Below are 21,581 nucleotides of genomic sequence, written 5' to 3' on the forward strand. Positions count from 1 at the left end.
ATTTAGTGCCGTTGTATTACCACCAAAGTCACTGTTTCTGTAGATTGTCTCTGTTCCTTTCTGATCTCTGTTACTTTTGGGCTCTCTCTTCACTTAAAGGAATTCCTTTAATATTTCTTGCAGGGCTGGTTTAGTGACCACAAATTCTTTTAGTTTTTGTTTCTAGACGAAGCTTTTTATTTCTCTTATTCTGAATGACAGCTTTGCTGGGTAAAGTATTCTTGGATGCATATTTTTCTCATCTAGCACCCTGAGTATATCAAGCTAGTCCTTTTTGGCCTGCCAGGTCTCTGTGGACAGGTCTGCTGCCAGTCTTATGATTCTACCCTTGTGTATTAAGGACCTTTTATCCCTGAGCTGCTTTTAGGTTTTTCTCTTTATCTTTGAAATTTTCAAGCTTCTCTGTTATATGTTGAGGTGTTGACCTATTTTTATTGATTTTTCAGTGGGCTTTACTGTGTTTTCTGGACTTGAATGCCTATTTCATTCCCCAGATTGGAAAATTCTCAGTTATAATTTGTTCAAATAAACCTTCTGTGCCTATCTCTCTCTTTCCTCTTCTTCTTGGACCCTAATTATTCTGATATTGTTTTCCATTTTGGTATCACTGATCTCTTGCTTCTTTCCCTCATGATCCAGTAGTTGTTTATCTCTCTTTTTCTCAGATGCCTTATTCCCCATCATTTTGTCTTCTATATCACTGACTCTTTTGCCTTGTTTATCCCACCAGTTAGAATCTCCATTTAACCTTTTTTTATTTCAACCTGATTAGATTTCAGTTCTTTTATTTCTTCTTAAGAGATTCTCTAGTGTCTTCTATGCTTTTTTTCAAGCTCATCCAGTTTCTTTAAAATCATTGTTTTGAATTCTAGTTCCAACTGCTTACTTATATCCATATTTATTACCTCTCTGGCAGTGAGAAGAGTTCTCACTGTCTTGAGAACAAGAGTTTTCCTGTCTTGTCATTATGTCCAGAAAATAATAGATGAGAGAAAAGGAAAGTACAGAAAAAGCAACAACGACACCAGAAAAATATACACTACACAAATCGGAAGAAAACAGAAACTGAAAAAAAAGAAAAAAAAAAAAGAGAGAATAAAATCAAACAAGAATTTGAACAGAACAATAAACTAGATCCTGCGTGTATTTTGGTCTGTTTGTTAGAAGAACCTAGAACCAAAATAGGAAAGAATAATGAATATATATATATATATATATATGCCCCAAAATGAAGTTGAATAAAATGCTAGGAAGCCAAAAATGAAAAATACACACACACACACACACACACACACACACACAAAAATGTAAGTGGAAAATGAAAATTAAAAAAGAAAAAAAATAATTGATAAAATTAGAAAACAGCTGAAAAGGAGTATAAAACTGATGGACTAAAGAATAATAAGAAAACCATGAATGCTATATACTTCTTTCCCCAAGAGCTGGAGTTTTATAGTTCTGTATCGTTAGTAAACTTGGTATTAGTGGAAAGTTCCTGCTGGTCTTCTGGGAAAGGGGGATGTTGCCCTGATCCTCAGGTGTGTTTGCCTAGGCAGAATTGCACCCATCTTGCAAGGGGGCTGGGCTCGATGTAAGCAGCTCCAGGAGCTGGTGTGGGGAATGAAAATGGTGGAGCCCCGATGTCCAGTCCCGGAACTGACATTTTGCACCTGCCACCCTTCAGTGTGTCATCATAGAAAAGTAGTCTATCCTTCTTGTCTCCCTGGTTTCCGTTTCAACTCTATTCACCCAGACTCTGACAAAGTATTTTTTACCTCAGTCACAAGAGGTAAGTCACAAGACTCCATATGGAGTCTCCAAGCTTTATAGACTCTTGGGTTGCACTCCTATGCCACTCCTGCCCATGGCGTCTTACGGCCATTCTGCCTCCTGGGCCCCTGCTCAGAGAGCAATGGCCTGACCTTACAGTGGTTCCAGGTTTATGGCAACACCAAACAGAAAGCCAGAGCCTGGATACACTGTTTGCAACTGGCTTCCCTGCTCCAATGCTTGGGAACTCTGCTGTACTCTTTTTGTGACCCTGGGGATCCTGAGACCACACTGTCCCATCTTGGATTCTGCCCTCCTTTGCTCCTTGAGCATCTTTCAGGAAGACTTCTAATCCAATTTTGCACTTCGCTTATTATAACTCTTTCTGGTTCCCAACTGATGGAGGTTTCCTCATCCCATTGTTTATCTTCTGATACATCACATCCCATTCATGTCTCTGCAACAAAAAAGTGGTCCTATCTTATAAAAAATGGTTACTTTTCTACTTAGAGAATTGTAGCAATTCTTTTCTCAGTTCTCCAGTTGATTTTGCAGATGTTCTGAATGATTTGATAAATCTGGCTGAATTCCAGGGACCAGGTGAAATTAGGGTCCCCTACTCCTCTGCCATCTTAATTCTCTTCTTTAGAGTTTATTTTCTGGTCATAGTAGCCTTAAATTAGTAGCGAAATATTAATGAAAAAATTCCAAATTTTGGATATTAAGTAATATCCTTTCCCTTCTGTGTCAAAGAAAATAATCACAATGAAAATTAGAAACATTTTTAACTGATAATGAAAATGCAACATACCAAACATTGTGGGTTGCAGTTAATGTGGTAGGTATAGGGATATTGATAACCTTAAATTCTATATTAGAAAAGGAGAAATGCTAAAACTTAGTGATCTCAAGGATCAATTTCAAGGATCTAAAAAAGCAAACTCAAAGAAATTAGAAGAAAATAGAGATAAGATCAAAATAATTAAAATAGAAAAAAAGGAACAATAAAAAAGTTGGCTCCAGAAAAGACTAATGAAATTGTTGAAAGTCTGGTACAAATAATTGAAGAAAATTGTAGGGTAGATTGCTAAAATCACAAATCCAAAAAGGATAACACTAAATAGTAGATATTAAAAAGATAGAAAAAAAGATATTACCAAAATTTTATGCCAATAAATTTGAAAATTTAAAGAAAATGGTTAAGTTCCTTAAAATATATCAAAATTCTATTACATACACACACTTATGCACAAATATTATTCAGCCATTAAAAAAAAGAGGAAATCCTATTATTTTCAAGAACATTGATAGACCTTGAGAGCATTATGGTAAGTGAAGTAAGTCAGGGAAAGACAAATGTTGTATGATATCATGTATAAGTACAATCTAACAACAAAAATAAAAACTTTATAGAGAAAGAAACCAAACTTGTGGTTACCATAGGTGAAGGGCAGGGGAGGAGGAATTATAAGAAGGTGGTCAAAAATGTACAAATTACTCATTGTAAATAAGTAATAGAGATGTAATGTACAATATGGTAACTATAGTTAACTCAGCTATATGATACATAGGTCAGTTGTCAAAGAAGTAACTCCTAAGAGTACTTGTCACAAGAAAAATTTACTTCCTTTTTTTCTTCATTTTTCTTTCTTTTTAAAAATTATATCTCTATGAGAAAATAAATGTTACTTGAACCTATTTTAATCATCTCACAATATTTATACATTAAACCTTCATGTTGTATAGTTTAAACTTATTAATGATGAATGTCAATTACTTCTCAATAAAACCAGGAAAAAATTAATATTGAGATAATACATTTTAGAAAATCTTGGTTATCTTACTTGCATCTCTTTAATAAATTAGCTTCATAACTATAGATTGTCCCACAAAGAACAAGCTAGTTAAACTTACCAGCAAATTTTTCCAAATATTTAAGGAAGAAATAATACCAATCATATATAAACTCACATTATTAAACAAGCATAACCTTGACCCCAACATTGAGAGAGGTATTCAAAGAAAGGAAATTCACAGTCTAATTTTTCTCATGAAGATAGATGCTAAAATCCTAGCCAAAACATTAGTAAATCAAAGTCAGTGATATCTATTAAGGGTAATATATCACTACAAAGTTGGGGTCATTCCAGGAATGCAAGTTGATTATTTGAAAATCAATCAATACAATTTATTACATTAATAGAGTAAAAGTGAAAACCCTATCATCATTTCAATAATGAAGGGAAAAAATTCTGTTGATAAAATTTAACACTCATTCATGATAAAAACTCTTAAAATGTGCATGGAGCAGAATTTCCTTAATTAGATAAATGATATCTACAAAAGAGCTACAGCAAACCTCATATTTACTGTTGAAATATTGACAACATTTTTGTTGAGATTGTGAATAAGATAAAGCTGTGGATTATTTCTACTTTTATTCATCATTATATTGGATAGTCTTACAAGTTCAACAATGTAAGAAAAAAAGAATATTTTCATAATTATGGGACAGGTAAAGATCTGCATTTTTAATAAGCCACAAAGGCGATTTGGGGAAACTTCATAACTGCGTTGTCTAAAATGTGATTTGCTTCTTATCTTGAGGAGGCCACAGCCTAAAAATAGGGAAGGTGTGAAGAGAATCTCATTTTTGCTCTCTGACAGAACTGCTGTTCTTGATACATCCAGTCAATTTGATTGGATGTGGATTTTGCCATTTTCCTTTAAAAATTGTTTCTGTCTACAAATATTGCATTCACCAGATCTCTTAATATTTTTAATAAATCAGAAATGAATTATCCCCCATGCACATTGAACATCTTACTTTACCTATAATTTGATTTAAAATGTTAATATGAGGGGTGCCTGGCTGGTTTGGTGGTGAGTGGAACAAACAATTCTTGATCTCAGGGTGTGAGTTCAAGCCCCAGGATAGGCATAGAGCCTCCTTAAAAAAAAAACGTTTTTTTTACATGTCAATGTGAGTTTAATATGTTGAATTCTTTTTTGCATGGATGAGACTCAAATACAACTGACCCCTTCTTCAATGTCCATGGTTAGTGTGTAGATGTATACCATGGACCAGTCAGATCATGGGCCTAGAAAAATAACTGTACATAATGAAAGTCTAGTGTAATGCATTTAGTTTCTATGATAAATGTTGTCCTGCATTATCAGTGACATTATTTTATTGATCTTGTTTTTCATATCTGCCCTTTTTTCTTCAATTTTTGTTACCAAAAAATTTCTGCTTCTAAAATCAAGCAATGCATAAGCATTATAAAGTAACAAAGTCCCCTGCACTTGCAACCCAAACCCATTCCTCAGAATTAAACACTGTAAATATTTTATCCCATACTTTTCATTTATGTATTTATATATACTTTCCTATACTGTTTTTAAAGAGTTATCCAGTTGCTACATAAATCTTTTAAAATTAAAGCATATGTATTGAGACCAAATTTATTTTTCTGTCAAATTTGATGAGTGATCAATATGCTAAACTCTTACATATTTGTAATGCTTACTTTTTGTATTTTTTTAACCATGTTCTGTTTGTTTGTTTAAGAGATTAAGAGCACTTAGAGGAAGGAATGATAACAACTAATATAGTGTAATAGTACTGTTCATTTTGTTCCCAGAAGAACATTCATACATATTCCTACAAATAAATTTGTTCTTCTCTTGAGCCATTGGCATGAACAAGAAGTGCACATACCAATACTAATGGAAAATGGGTGAGGAGTGAGCAACACAATTTATAACATATTAGGCTAAGAGTAACAATGACGTAGTTTTAAAAAAAGATACTACATATCTAAAACACAACTAAATTTAAACTGTTTTATATTGTAAACAATATAAAGTTGTTGTTTATAACTAAATTCAGAGAGAGAATTTGCCTCTAATGGCCTACTGGGCTGGGGACTCTAGCAATCCCAAATCACATTCTTGTATCCATTCTTGTCCCTCTGCAATCTAATTTCCAAACATAGCTTGAGGGAGATTTTCAAAATGCTAATTTGATCATACCACTACCTGGGTGGGAACCATTGCCACCATTCAGAAAGCTAACATGTCCCTGTCTTCCTCTCTTGGTTTTTTCCACATCATGCTTCCTTAGCCCTCTGAACTCCAACTACACTACCCTTTCTTTCTCTTCCTCAAAATCACTGTCTTTCCTTCTGCCACAGGGCCTTTGCATTATTGTCTTTTGGCCCGTTGCATTTTGTTTCCTTTATCTCCATTGAGTTAGTTCTCTCTCCTCAGATTTCATCTTTAATGTTTTCTCTTCTACAGACTATTTCAGGATCCTTGTTATAGTCTGTCTTTTGGCACCGGCTACTAACCTGTGTTGCTCTACTTTATCACTGTCTCCCCAACAAGGCCATTAGTTCTGAGTTCAGAAATCATCTTTGTTTATGGACAGTTACCAGCTCAGCCCAGCATATTCTAAATGCTTAACAACTGTTTGTTGAATGCATAGAAGAATGTGTATACATTTGTAAATTGAATAGGAGATGAATTATGGCCCCTGATGAAGTTATTATCTGTTACTGATTATGGGAAATAACTTCAAAGGGGAGTCAAAGGCAGAACTTCTGATGGTTTCTCAAATGAAAGAACTAATAATGAGAGGGGTTAAGAAACTCGCATGTGGGAATACCACTACTAAGTGACAGAGCTAGAATTTCAACTGAGATTTGTCTAATAGCACTGCTCTTCCTAAGAGCAGTTACATGTATAAAGCCTTTATATAGACAATAACATGGCAAATATTGAGTATTCCATCCCTCTCCTGAAAATCCACAAGGTCCATTATGAGTATTAAAGACTGACAATTCCTGGAGTAAGGAAATATGCTTAATTTAATATAACCCAATATCTCTTTCATTTGGTAATACCCACGAATGGAATTCTCCTTGGCAAATGCTGCAGTTCATTTCTTCATACATCCATTTGTCCTTAAGTTTTCTTTATCTATTCTTATGACACTGATTACAGTCCCATTGCTTAATAGTCTTTTGCAAAGAAGGCATTTGCCAAATACTTCCATCTAGCTAGAATGAGAAAACAAGACTTTCCCATGTTCAAGATAAAACATTAAGTCTTTTTAAGTTAATTTGTCCTAACTTAAGGTCAAGTGTCCAGAGACGTGGACCTCACTTAACATTCTTTCTGCCACAGATACACTTATAGCTTTGAAATAGTGCTCTGTTTCCCCCCACATTATTTAGGCTACAAAATTGCATATAATGAAGCTTCACCAGAGCTGGGATAGCAATAAAAATTGGAACACTGCCTCTATTTTTCATGAGCAAAGGGAGACATTTGGTCAAATTCAGTCCAATTACCAATGATAAAACATACCAGTGTCACCTTCAATAATTACTGAAGAACAAGACTTAACTATAAATAATACTACATCTATTTCATTTTTAGGCTATTTCATTTAAAGATTAATTCCTCCTAAATAGTTCTCAGTACTAGGGAAATTTGCCAAGAATCATTTCTTAGAATGGAACATAAGTCTTACAGGACATGCATATATACTATACTTCACCAAATTTCTCATGAGTTTAAAGATAGGGATTTTATGGGGGTGCCTGGGTGGCTCAGTGGGTTAAAGATATGGATTTTATGTTCTTAGGTAGGAAATTTTACACTGCCCTATTCCTCTATACCAGGTCTAATATAGGTATATTGGGAAAAGTCTATGCATATCTATATGCTGACAGAAGGTGCCTTTAAGGATTTTTAGCCTAAATATGACTACATATTCCCCAAACTCCCACAACTATGTGATTTTGAGTTTGTAATAATTTAGCATGATATATGCACTTCTTGTTTGAGTAAAACGTTTATAGTATTTTTAGTGAAAAATCTTAAATTTCATACAAAAGAATAGGGAGGAATTGAGTCTAAATTCAATTTTTTCCTGAATTAACTGCTAAAAAATAGAAACAAAATTTTCACTGTGTCTGATTATGTGTATTTATTCAATAAACAGGTACTGGACCATAAAGGAGGACTAGACATTATCCCTGCTTTCAAAGAACTCATGTCACCTCCATGTCAGAGACAAATAGATAGCTATGCACGTACAGTGCTGGAATTATGGGCCATGGGAAGGAGGTGGTGAGCACCGTGCTGTGGGAACACCTGAGGGGGCACTTGCCTCACCCGAAATCAGGGAATCAGAGCACATCTCCCAGAGGAAGTGATATATAACCTAAGGAGTTGAATTTAGACTTGATTCTGTGTCTAACCATTCTGGAATGCTGAGGAAATTGAGACAGGAGCCCATGTGTCACCCTTAGTAAAATTTAAAAGAAGAGTGTGTAATTGCTTGGTAGTGAGTAGCCTTTTTATGGAAGCATTTTTGGCTATGGTTAGAAAAGAAAAAGGTGCTTCCATCTTTTTCTGGCTCTCAGTTGCTTTTTTTGATTTCCTTGTACCTTACTACCTTTTTCTATGAACCACCTGAGCCATCTAGAGCCACCTGGGAATTCTCTCCACCCCGTATAGCACCTGATCTGGAACAAGCCATTTTTAGAAGTTTAGCTGAAGTGTGTATGTATGTGAAAAGGTGTATGTGGGAGTAGTGTGTTATCTGAGCTCTGCTGGGGTGAATGCCTGACTTCTGACTCTTGCTGTGGGAACTGTCCTTCTACTCCTTGGGTTTACACCTACAGCCATGATTGCCCAGTAAGATCCTCTGAATCTGGAAAACCCACAGTTCATTTTTTGTGGGACACTCACAGCAGAGGCCAGTGGCCTAATCTGGCCTACAGATATGTCTTTAAAATCAGGAAATTTCAGAAAAATCTTATTTCTGTCATTAATATTCCTAAACAGCAGAAACAGCATGATCTCTGTCCTGGGACCTTTCAAGTTCTTGTTTCATCGCTAGTCAGTTTTACACCTTCCATTACCTGCTGGGCCCTCATGGGTGTACAGATTAGTAAATCCTGATGTATAGTTGTGGTTGATGAGACCAGCTGTGGAGTGATCTTGACTATGGTTGGGCTAAGAAGAACTGTTTTCCTCTGGTCATTTTAAAATGGTGCCCGGGACACTACTTAGTTTCCAGTGAAGCTGCAAAGAGATACAGATATTTGACCATGTCAATGTCAAAGCAGAGAGAGCACATCTAAAAGTGGGGGCAATAGGAAAAATATTCCAGAAAGTAGAGACATAAGCTCTACAGGCTACAGCCTTAGAGTGTGAATGTGGTGATATTGGATCTGAATGATGTCTTACTTCCCAGCTCTGGTTCCTCTGTGGCCTGGTTCTACTTCCTGGTATACTTCCTGGGATACTTTGAATTCCTCATCCAGAATCCCATTTTACTTGAGCTCCTCAAATGGAGCTTTAGTTTTTGGTAACTAAATAACTCTTAATTCAGAAGCAACACGGTTTTTAGATATTTTGCTTGAATGGGAAAATGGAACTTTGGGTTTCCCGTGATTTGTCATGAATGCTCTAGTTGGATTAGAGCAAAGTCTTGTAATCATCGAGTTGGGTATTCAAATTGATTGTTAGAAACCCGTGGACTATGGTGAATTAGCAGAATAAAATCTTGTCATCTCTGCATAGTGTTTTGACCTTTAGAAACCTTGGGTTCAGGCTTTCCTTAAGAAGTTGTATTATTCTTGAGTTGACATATTGAGATTCTACAGTGAAGTGATTCTGAATAAGCTAGAAAGTTGCCTGGCTTCTTCATTGTGACCGTTTTTGAAAACATATAAAACAATATGTTTGGAGCACAATCAACTAAACCCCCATGAACCCACCATCCAATTTAAGAACTGTAACATTACCATTTATTTATCTGTTCCTTCCCCAGCTCCTCTCCTGTCTTTCCATTCCAACGTAACCACTGTACTGCAGGAATGAATGTGTTGCGTACATTTTCCACATATACTTCCTTCCTTTTCTCATAAAAAATAATTTTGTCACATTTGTATGTATCCCTAAACAAGATATATTTTAGTTTTTGAGCATTATAAAAATGGCTTTATACCATATGTCTCTGCTTCCCAGCTTCTTCACATCATGGCACACGTTGAACTTGAAAATATTGTATAGTGCCTTGGGATAAATGCTATCTATGCCTCATCAGAGGATTCCAGCTACTATTAATCCTCAGAATAGAGGTTAGGACCTCTGTAACCTAGTCACTGTGGCACATCACTAGGAAAACACTGCTCTATGTTGTGTTCTCTCCACTTGATTTTTTTCTTAGGTCTATCTTAGATTTTATGTTTCTTGAGATTTATGCACATTGCTTTTTACTGCTATTTAATAATCTTGTGTTAACATCCAAGAATTTCTATCTATTCTGTTTAGACCCCCTCTTTACTTTTCACTTATACTACCAATAGCACTAACCTATCGTGACTTACAGAAAACTGATGAATTTGGTCTCATGTTTTTCTAGGCTTCAGAGAGGTACTTTTGAATTTTGGTTTTAAAAATATGTTTTGTTTTAGATTGACTCTTAGAGTATAAGGCAACAAGAGTTAGAATTAATTGGATCATTATATTTAAATACAACATTTTTGATTTAATCACATTATTATGGCAAAACAGCAATATGTACCAGTGAATCCACCTTCAGATCAGTGGAAATTGACTTTAGGCAAGCAAACTAGGGAGTTCTGAATTATGAAGATTTTGTAATGGCATTAATGTTTTTAATAGTTGATATATATTTGGATCTGAAATAATTGTAGGATTATTTAATTTATCAAGGGCAAATGTTTTTCACTTCATGTTCTAAATCCATTTAGTTGGTAGTGTTCACCTGGAGTACTTTTGGAAAAGTGTTTTAAATCAGGATCTTCATATCAGGATCTTCAGCTAAGAATTTAGTGATCAGTTACTGATGTCTTCTTTGGGTTTGCATAATGGAAGTAAGGATGTATGTGCTAGAAATTTCCATTCCCTAATCTACTCATTTTCTTCTTCTGTGATTATCTTGAACCCATCTTGATCATGTGAATATGATTTGATTTGTAGCTTACTCCTCTTGGGAAACCAAAGTCATAATTAAAAAAGTTAAAAAGCATCACATCACATAGTTGTGCCCTTTTCTCTGGTCATTGATTATGGCCTCTAGTTACCTGCATCACAGGATACTTTTCTCCCAAGGCTGTTCCACACCTTTGGTAAAGCATATTTTACCATCATTATTGAGCACCAAGCTGAAAAATAGAGGAAATGCCCTTCAATATCCTTAGTTTCAGAGTTTTGAACTTAGCTTTACATAGATAGATCTTGTCCACTATAATTTAAAACAATTAGAGCTACAAAGCTTCTTTAGAGTTTCCAGATCCTATTAAATGTTATTTTTAAGATAACATCTTTTCTTGTCCTTCATTTATGAATGTTTGGTCAGGAAATGGTCGTAAAAAGCTTCAAATCCCAATTGAATAATGCTTTCTCAAAAGTAGCTGCCAAGTGTAAATACCATTGATATACATTCATGCATATGATAGTATATAAATAACCAGGAAAGCATAGCAAAGGTCAATCAATTATGTATAGGTCAGAATGCTTTCCATCTGGATTGAGTCATTTTAGCAAATGACATCATGTGTCCTTTGGAGTCTATTGTGAAATGTGGCTTGAGTCATTATAGATTGGCTTCTTCCCTGGGTTACCAGGATGGCAGTGGTAAGGCTCAATAAATAAATTTACTGGACTCTGCAGGAGCATATTTGCATAATTGGGGTGTAGTGATGAAGGCTTCTTAATCTAGAGAAAACCTTTGGGCCCTATGCACCAATTTCTAGTTTTTGATCCTTCTTGGGTTTTTTTTTTTTTTTTAAGGACTTGAAGACAAAAGAGTTGGAAATGAGCCAGATGCTTTTTATATAACTGCAGTGGATATCTTTCCATGAAATTGCCAGCAGGGAATCAATAGTAATAAATTTGGTACCCTTCTAATCTCTTTATACTTCACCATTGCTCTTCTGGAATGGGGCTACTTGGACCCCTTGAATTTGGTTTATAATTTCTACTTGATCTGATGGGGAGTGGTCTCACCAGATTGCCAGGCTCTAGAGTGACTGGCAGGATGGGATGTTGTATGAGATGGAAGGGATGTTGGCATTTTCCAGTTGGCACAACAGGAACTGAATTTAGCTTACAGACCAAGTGACAAAAGTAGCTGCCAAGTCCAGTCATTTCTGATTAGTCAGGGCTCGAGGAGGTAAATGTTACTGGACAGAATTTAATGTGTGATTTTTTTCCCCCTCCCTTCAGGATATTTTGAAAATGTTAAAAAGTTGTTGTTGTTATTTAAAATAGGATGACTTATATAAGAAGGACTTAGAGTCAAAATTCATATCGTGTTTTATAGATATTTATAGTTGGAATCTAAGTTTCGTTCTGAGATCTTGTAAGGAAGAAGGGTTGGGCATCTTTAGGAATGATAAAAGGAAATGGTCCTTACCTTTAGGGAGCTTATAGTCTAGGGGGAAGACAGACATGCAAACACATTACCACTGTATAAAATAATAGCTGCTCCAATAAGACATATGTGTAAACCCAGGCAGGACTTATATTTCTGTCACTTACTTATATTATATTATCCTTTGCTTACTTATTTGGACTCTAAATGGCTGAGAAACATGCCTATACTTATTCTTATGATCAGGGCACTTGGAGAGTGAACTTTCTGTTTTGAAGATGGCTACCCGGTGTTTTGGTGATCTAGAGGTAATGTGGCTTCCTTCTCTTGGAATGGTGCTTACTGTTCTATATACAACCCAAAGCCGTAACTTCTAATAAAGCTCCATAAATTCCTAGGGACTATTCTTTGATCACATCTACATGGACACTAAAACAAATGGGGAAAAGATGAATATAAAGCTCAAGTTGCAGTTGTTTCTTTTGGTAACTAACAGCTGATTTGCGATATTTTATCTTCTTCCCCCACTGTTATATTTGAGATTGTAATCTGTGGTCATGGATTGATCAGTTGGTTCAGGGTGGTAAAGATCAGTCACACAAAAAGGGGCCTATTTGATCACCTGGCAGACTTCTGCTTATATTTCATTTTATAAAATCCCTCCTAGTTGTAAGGGGTCTTGGAGAGAGGGGTTATTAATAGAGACTGGGTTTGACCAATCAGTGTCTGCTGAACTTTCTTATTATCCAAAAATAACCATTGTCAATACTGTTTTTGCAGTGTTTTCCCTATTACTAATACCATGACTATTTTTTCATGCTATTAAATATTCTACCACACAATTTTTAATGTCTGCATAATATTCCTCTTTATGGCTATACCATAATTAATTTGAACAATCTTTTGTTTGAAATTTAGGATTTCCAGTTTTTACTATTATAAATAGCACAGTGGTAAAGATCCTTATGTTTATCTTTTTCAGAGCTCTTTGGACCTTTTTTCTTTCATCTTGATTCTCCCTTTTAAAAAAATCAGCAAATAACAATGGTGTAAGTTAATATTTAGTTATTCTCTTTAAATAGAATCTGGCGAGAGGAATTCTTTTTTTTGAGAGAGAGAGAGCGCATGCGCACGCAAAGAGCAGGCACACATGCATGTGAGCAGTAGGGGAGAGAGAGGAGCGAGAGAATTTCAAGCAGGCTCCTCACCCAGTATGGAGCCTGATCTCACAACCCCGAAAGCATGACCTGAGCCGGAAACCAAGAGTCTGATGCTCAACTGCATGAGCTACACAGGCACCCCGAGGAATTCTTTAATAACTCAGATAACTTAGGTTATTCTACAAGATGCAAATATCTTATTGATTGGGCAAAATCAGAGAAGCAATTGGTAAAGACAGACATAGGAGAGCAAGGAGGGAAGTGACCAATTTTCTGATGGAATCAACTGAGTTGGTTCAGTTAAAATGGCTTTAATGAGTTTTACAGGTCTGATTAAGGGCATCTGGCAGTATGTTAATTTTCAGAATCCCTTCTGCCTGAAAATGCATTTTCATCTGACATTGTTTCTTTTTGCACAAAGGTTGTCAAATGAGAATGTGAAGGTAGTTCATCTCACAACTCACCTGCCAAAATGTAACGTAGGCATGTTGAGGTTGAAAGCCTGGCACCCACACCAGCTAAAAGCAGACACTGTAGAGAAGTCTGGCTTCCGGAAGAGTTAAAAGGGGGAAATGCTGACACTGTCCACCACTACCCCCAGCCCTATCACTGCTATGATCTTTGGGAGGAGATAACTGGGCCTTTCCTTGTTTGAGAACTCAGAATGGATCAGCACAACTGAGCACAGGGCAGAAAGTTCTGGTACTTGCTGAGTACCTTAGCTCTTAGAATGGGTTTTTAAATGTCAATGCTTTTTCTAATGTGTATGAGGACTCCTAACTGAGAAACTGGCCCATATGCTTAGACTATATCCAACTCTGTTTCTTTTTTTAATGCTGCAAAATAAGGTTAATTTTTATGGTGAATATTTTATGGCCTGCTTTCTGTTATGTGCCAGACAAATTGAAGGCAATGCAAACTGATGGGTGGTGAAGATAAAAGAGCAGTGTTGACCTTTTGGTAAATCATTCTTCAGACTGCTTCATCTGTAAGTGGTTTTCCAGTCGCAGCTCGTATTTGCTAATCGCCACATTTGACTCTCAATTCTACAGGGGCTGATTGTCTTGTTGTGGATTGCCTTTTCTCCCCCCAACCCCACCACGATCTACGCACCCCGCCCCTTACTTTAAACTTTAGTTACTGGTATTACAGCTATTTCATTACCTGTTAGTTCCTCCACCAGAGGGGGCTTGTGGGCAGAGAAACACTGGGAATTAATAATTCAGTCTCTTTTTGCCTCTCTTCACTGTGACTCCTAAGGTTTCTCCTCAGAAGCTGAGATGCACTTTAAGCATTCCCTTCACTTACTCTCCTTTGAATGTTCTTGTTCCCAGTGAAATTAAGTTACAAAACGACTGTCTTTGGCAATGATCACAGAATAGAATAGTGAACTGACTGGTGTTAACAGCTTAGCACCAGGATAATTTTTGGTTTCCATGTTGATCAAAGACCCATTGGAGAAACCAAAAGTAAGAGCAAGAATAGTGTCTTAGTATAACCCTGAGTCAAATACTAGAAACTATGGACTTTTTTTATGGTGGAAGCATAAATCTGTGCCCTGGACCCAAAGTGGATCCAAGGCTGGGCTCAACTTCACCAATGTTGTAGGCCTCTGTGGTTCTTAATTTCTTGACACTTCTGCCTGATCCTAGCCAATCCCTAGAGTTCAGAAGTGTGGTTAATGCAGAAAACCCTTTGGGGCACCTGGAGGGCTCAGTCATTTGAATGTCTCCCTTTGGCTCAGGTCATGATCCCATGGTCCTGGGATGGAGCCCTACATAGGGCTCCCTGCTCAGCAGGAAGCCTGCTTCTCCCTCTGCCTGCTGCTCTCTCTCTCTCTGTCAAATTTAAGTTTGAATTAGCCTATAAAATATGGAGGACAACATGGACATGCTTGGCCTCGGATCTAGGCAAGAACATTTAGGGAAAAGATTCTGCCTTGGACCAAAAGAAATAGACCTTTATCTACTAGGGAGTTCAATCATTTACAGTGCTGTGCTGATTAACCCCACAGAGGTTGTTTCTTATTTATATATTTTAGGGTTTTAAAAACCAGGAACTGTGTCCCCTCTCTGGGGACTGAGAGTATTTTGGTATTTTTATTGCAAAGAAATGGAAATTGCAAACACTAAGAGACAAACTGATCAGAAGTATTTCACTTTCCTTTATTCCCAATCAAATGCAGTGTGAAGAAATATTCAGCTATTACCTGCACTCTGCCTGTCTCCTGCTTGAACCTGAGATTCTTCCAGTAGGTGAGTGGTCCTGAGGCCAGATTGGCATTGCCCATTTGGTTGATGAGGGCAGTTTGACAGAATTTTTGCTTGTATGTTTGCTGCTTAGTCTCTTAAGGGCATGACCATAACACCTTTCTGGAAGTGTGTCTGTGTGGTGGGGTAGATGTGGGAGTGCATGACCCTATTTTATTATTTGTTAAAACACTAATTATAGTTTTATGGCTGCAGCCAATCATAATACTTTTACCTTTTTTTGGATAACAAAGAGCATATTTCTTTATATTCTTTTATAAAAACACAAAAAAATCAAGAAACATGATTTCTAAAGAAGCAGCATCTTTTAACAGGGAATTCTCAGAAGTTACATTTTTTTCCTCCCTTTGTTAGAAATAGAAAGCCAGTCTTCGGGGAAGGGACACTTAGGTCCCAGAGAAACAGGCAGTAGTGTTAGTCTGTTAATACCAGATCGTTCTTATGGGAAGGAATAATTTTTATATGGTGGTGACATTTTAGGCTTTAAAAAGAGATTTTCTGTAGTGTTTTCCATAACAATATGGTCCAGAAGTTAGTCTGGGAGGAAGCAGATGAATTAAAATAAATTTTTGGAATCCTGCTTATTGAAAATCTGATGCTGTCCAAGCATGACTTATCTCACCGTCCTGCTCCAGACCCACAAACTTAACTAGACCCATGTCTACCCTTGCCCCTTTTCCTCAAGACTCAGAGATGAAGAAGAAGACTAGTATCTTTTCAAGAGTGTAGTGGGCACCTGTGGCTAGTGGCTATCTTACTGAACAGCATGGGTATAGAACATTTCCATCATCACAAAAAAATTCGGTTGGGCAGCCCTGCTCAGATACTCTTGGACATCCTCCTAAGGATATTGCTTCCTAAGGAATGTATAAGGATATACTCTTAGGTGGTCACTGTTTCTTCTCAGTGTCTGGAGTGGAGTTAATGTCATTCTTCATCCTCATCACCACTTCTAGACAGCTTCTTTTCTCTTCATGCACTGAAGCACTTTGAAAGCAGATGCTGTCAGACTATATCCTACTGCCTACTCTTCTGAATGTATTGAAATATTTACTCCCAGCTCACTCACTGTCTTTGTGCCCATCATCCTCCTCCCATTATTGTTGGTGAAAAATATCCACATGGAAGACTCATCTCTGACCTCTCATTTCCTTGAGTTTCTTACTAGCATATGTCTCTTTCTCTACCAATTGGTCATAATCCAGACCAATGGCTTTCAATTTAGGAAGCTCCCTTCTCCTTAAGGGTATTTGCAAATGTAAGGAATGCTACCTGCCTTTAGAGGATAAGAATTAAGGATGTCCGGTGTCATTCAGTACCCAAGACAGTTCTACACAATGAAAAATGGTTGTATCCCAAATGTCATAGAGCCCTTGTTAAAAAACACTGTGCTGGGGTGCCTGGGTGGCTCAGTCATTTAAGTGTCTGCCTTCGGCTAAGGTCATGATGCCAGGGTCCTCTGGGATGGAGTCCCACATCCAGCTCCCTGCTGAGAGGGAAATCTGCTTCTCCTTCTGCCTACCACTCCTCCTTGCTTGTGCTATCTCTCTTTCTCCCTGTCAGATAAATAAATAAATACACAAAATCTTAAAAAGAAAGAAAGAAAGAAAGAAAGAAACATTGTGCTGACCTTCAAAATGAATTTCAGAGCATCTCTCTGGCCAGCACCTCCTGTCTTCCCGAGGATGTCATCTCATGTGACACCAACATTCCTACTCCCCTAGGAGTTCTTTTACTCCTTGGGACCTCCAGTCTATGGACCTACTGTTATTCTGCACTAATCTTTATTCCTCTCATGCCCTCACTTCCCTCCTCACAAGCTTCGGTGCTGTCATCTCTATCATCTTCATCTGGCACAACTCTTGACTCTCACCGAACTTTCTGTTTGCTTTGGGTCTGAATGCAGATGGATGGAGAAGAACACTAAGTTTTATGGACTTACCTTAAATTTATGACCACTAATGTCAAATAGATCCTCTGCCCCACTTGGCAATCCTACCTTATTTATTTAGTACTCCTGCTCTCTGAGACAACTCTTTTAAACCTTCACCTATGCCTCGAACCTCCAACTCCCATCCCCACTTCTCCCGCTCAGCTGATGCCCTCACTTCATAATTCTTCAGAAAAATAGAAACAATTGGAGTAAACCACCTGAGCTCCTCTAGCAAATTTGCATTCCTCCCGGTTTCCAAATCCTGGTAAAGGTTCTTTTCATTTGCATGCCTTTACTACTCTGAGCCATATGATGACTCAATTTTCTCACTGCTTTTCTCTATTTGAAAGATTGGGAAACCTTCTTTTGTACAGTGTTCTGTAATATCATTTGGCTTTCATTTGATAGAAACACATCATTTACATATTAATTCTGCCTTTGTTCTTTTCTCATTAGTCCATAACAATTAAAAGAGACCATTACTCTGCCACACTATGAGTTTTTATGATGTCATATCAAAGTCTCCATTAATTAAATAACTTCATAAATTAAAGCCTTATTTGGTGACAATATCTTTCAGTTGCAAATCATCTCCACTAAAGAGCACAATGGCAGACTTGGGACAATTTTAGCATTAGGACATACCAACCTAACAACCAGATGTGCTTACTGACACATTGAAAGTTAAAAGTGGTCACTTTAGGTGATCGTTTGGTACCAGTGACACTGAGAGCCGAAGAGAGTGGATGAGGGGGAAAAGAAGGACACACCCAGGCACTGCTGTTGGAAAGCACAGCTCGGCTATCGGGTTGTCATTAGACCCTTTAGAATGTTCATTAGATTGAGCCATAAATTAAAATAAAAATTCTCCCAGGATCTTTAGAGCCATGAGACTGTGCCACTGGATTTCAGTTTGAGAGGTGCTGACCTGCAGGGCAGAGTTGAAATTTCTTTTTCTTTTTTTTAAAGATTTTTATTTATTTGACAGACAGAGATCACAGGCAGAGAGGCAGATAGAGAGAGAAGAGAAAGCAGGCTCTCTACGGAGCAGAGAGCCCGATGCAGGGCTCGATCCCAGGACCCTGGGACCATGACCCAAGCAGAAGGCAGAGGCTTTAACCCACTGAGCCACCCAGGTGCCCCCATAGTTGAAATTTCTTACCTGAAAATACACGGCCCTCATTTAACTGGAGGGTGAATTTGAAGGGAACAAGAGTAAGATGGAGGCAGTGAGAGAGAAGTTATTAACATGGTCTTCAGGGGATGAGATGAAGAGAGCTAGAGTGGGGGAGGGAGAGACAGAATAAGGGTGGCATCATATAGAAATGAAAAAAAGATGGGGTAATGGGGGAGAGGGAAGAACAGCAGTGTCGGAGGAGGCAACAGATTCTTTTATATTCATATTATAGCTAGGAAGATGCAGTAGTGGACTGGACATCTTAATTTGGGATTTTATGTGTAGGTATTATTTTATAAGGATTTATTACCTTCCAGCTTTAAGAGAATACAGTTTACTGATGTGTCTAAATGATTTAGCAAGAATAGTGAAAATATGAGCATAAGCTAGACACAGAAGTTCTTGCTGTGATGTGCAGTACTTGATACATTTACATAATCCCTAATTCTGCGGAAATTGTAGACCAGTTTGATGGCTGAAATAAGGCCAAACATATCAGGAATTGTAATACGAAAGTGATTAATTTTAGCTGTCAGTAGATGAAGATTTTTACATTGGATAGGGAAGGAAAAACAGGTATACACTCTTTATAAAGTACTTACAAGGGACACCCCTATTAGGGATAGGAGGACTGAAAGAAAATAGATGGAAATTGATATAATAGTCCATACAAAAACCTTTCAAAAGAAAACTGGTGGATGCTGTATCAATATTAGACAAAATATGCTTTAAAACAAAAAGCATTATTAGGGTTATTTAATGATAAAGAAATAATTCACTAGGAAGATATATTAATCTTGAACCTACACTACCGACCAGCATCATTTCAAATATATATAAAATAAAAATCAACAGAATCATCCTGAGATATTGAGAATATAGGTAATCATAATTGTGGAGTTCCAAACGTAGTCTCTCAGACACTGATAAATAAAATAACTTTAAAAATTAGACAGGATAGGAGCTTAACAAATAGCATGGAGGACATGGGGAGATAGAGAGGAGAAGGAAGTTGGGGGAAATTGGAAGGGGAGGTGAACCATGAGAGACTATGGATTCTGAAAAACAATCTGAGGGTTTTGAAGGGGCAGGGGTTAGGAGTTTGGGGGAACCAGGTGGTGGGTATTATAAAGGGCACGGATTGCATGGAGCACTGGGTGTGGTGCAAAAATAATGAATACTGTTATGCTGAAAATAAATAAAAAATAAATTAAAAAAAAACCAAAACCCACTGGATGACAATCTCCACTTTTGCCTGAATATAGTTTAAGAATCTAGAGAGGCCTTTAGCTTATACTCACTAATTGATCCCTGAGTGTCCTCTGTCCAATCATTGGTTGTCAAATGCAAAGTATACTGATTTGGGAACACCTAAAGAGACTTAGCTAGGACTCCACAGAACTTAATCCTTAGGTTGAATGAACTGGTTTGTGCCTACTTGATAGTGAATTAAATGATTAACAATTAATAAATGTCTTTAGAGCTGCTAGACGTAAAAATAGGTGCTTATTGTAGAAAAATTGGTTGTATTAAAAACAATATAATTAAATTATTTGCCACCCCCCCCAAAAATTAGACAGGATTAAGAAGACTGACATAATAAAACTGATCAAATGGACATATATAGGACTTAGAACTCCATTAGCAGAGAATATTTACATGTAGAAAGTCTGAACACTGATGAATATAAATTCTGTTGGCTATAATTTTTATCCCAGAGAAGAAAAAATTCAGAGCTGAAAAATCAATAGACATCAAGAATTTCATACATTTGGAACTCAAGATCATACTTCCAAATGATTTTTGAGTCAAAGAAAAGTGACAAGAGAAATTATTAGATACTTTATTTTAAATCTTGTGGGGTATAGTTAAAGGGATACACAGAGGGACACTTAGAGACTCACAAATTCATATATTAAAAATAAAGAATGCTGATTATTGGTGAGTTAAGCATTCAGCCAAAAAAAGGATAAATAGAGTAAACCCAGATAAAGGTAAGGGATAATACAAAATATTACAAAAACAAATCAAATAGAATAGTAGAAAAAGTAATAGTAGAAATAGTAGAATAGTAGAAAAGGTCAACAAAGCAAAAGATGATTCTTTGAAAGATACTCCAAACACATATACATCCGGCAAACGTGATCAATTACAGAAACAAAGAGGGAGGGGAGGACACAAATAATATTAGAAATGAAAAGGGAGTCCTAAGTATAGAGACAGTAGACTTTATTGCAAGGTCAAAGGAATATACTGTGAATAATGTGATGGTATTATATTTGAAAATATGTGTTCTAATAAATAAGGGTACCCAGTACACAGGTGATAATATACATTCTAAGCTTCTATCCCAACAAGAGACATGAGAAACATGATGTCTAACTTGAGTCTGGCGCCTAGACCACTTGGACACTCCTCCCTGAATTGGGTTTGAGTCTGGCTTCCTGGAATAAAAAATCATTCATTCATACAAATATTTAAGAACACTTATTATCTACTTGGAATTGTGCTGCTGCTAGCTACTATTTTCATGAGGGAGGTAGACATTAAACAAATCAGTACAAAAATAGATATTCACAGTTGTGGTAAGTGCAATAGGAAAGGTAAGAGTGTTTAACTGGAGAACCTAATCTTGTTAGGGTAAAGGGCAGATTAGCAAAGGTTTCCTGGAAAAGTATCATTGAAGCTGTGACCTAAATTATGAGCAGGAATGATCCAGGTGAGAAAGTGGTACAGAGTCCGAAGACATTGATCACAGAGTGGGAGGGTGGGAAGGTGTGAGATTCCATTTTGGCAATTGCTGTTGGAATATGGTAAGTGTTTGTATGAGACAAATGCATTAAATTCA

At 36.9% G+C, this 21,581-nt stretch overlaps 1 protein-coding gene across 4 annotated transcripts in view; it reads left to right on the forward strand.

Moving 5' to 3' along the window:
• The window catches only part of FHIT (fragile histidine triad diadenosine triphosphatase), a 1,399,398-nt gene that overhangs the window by 208,355 nt on the left and 1,169,462 nt on the right, over window positions 1-21,581 (forward strand). For 3 of the 4 annotated variants that reach the window (XM_044253281.1, XM_044253278.1, XM_044253279.1), the window contains one exon: window positions 15,539-15,608. The exons of the other annotated variant lie outside the window; for it this stretch is intronic. The gene's annotated coding sequence lies outside the window, so the exon portion shown is untranslated. The remainder of the gene's footprint in view (window positions 1-15,538; window positions 15,609-21,581) is intronic. 4 annotated transcript variants of the gene reach the window in all.

This window comes from Neovison vison, chromosome 6, assembly GCF_020171115.1.
Source record: "Neovison vison isolate M4711 chromosome 6, ASM_NN_V1, whole genome shotgun sequence".
In the NCBI taxonomy this organism is placed as follows: domain Eukaryota; kingdom Metazoa; phylum Chordata; class Mammalia; order Carnivora; family Mustelidae; genus Neogale; species Neogale vison.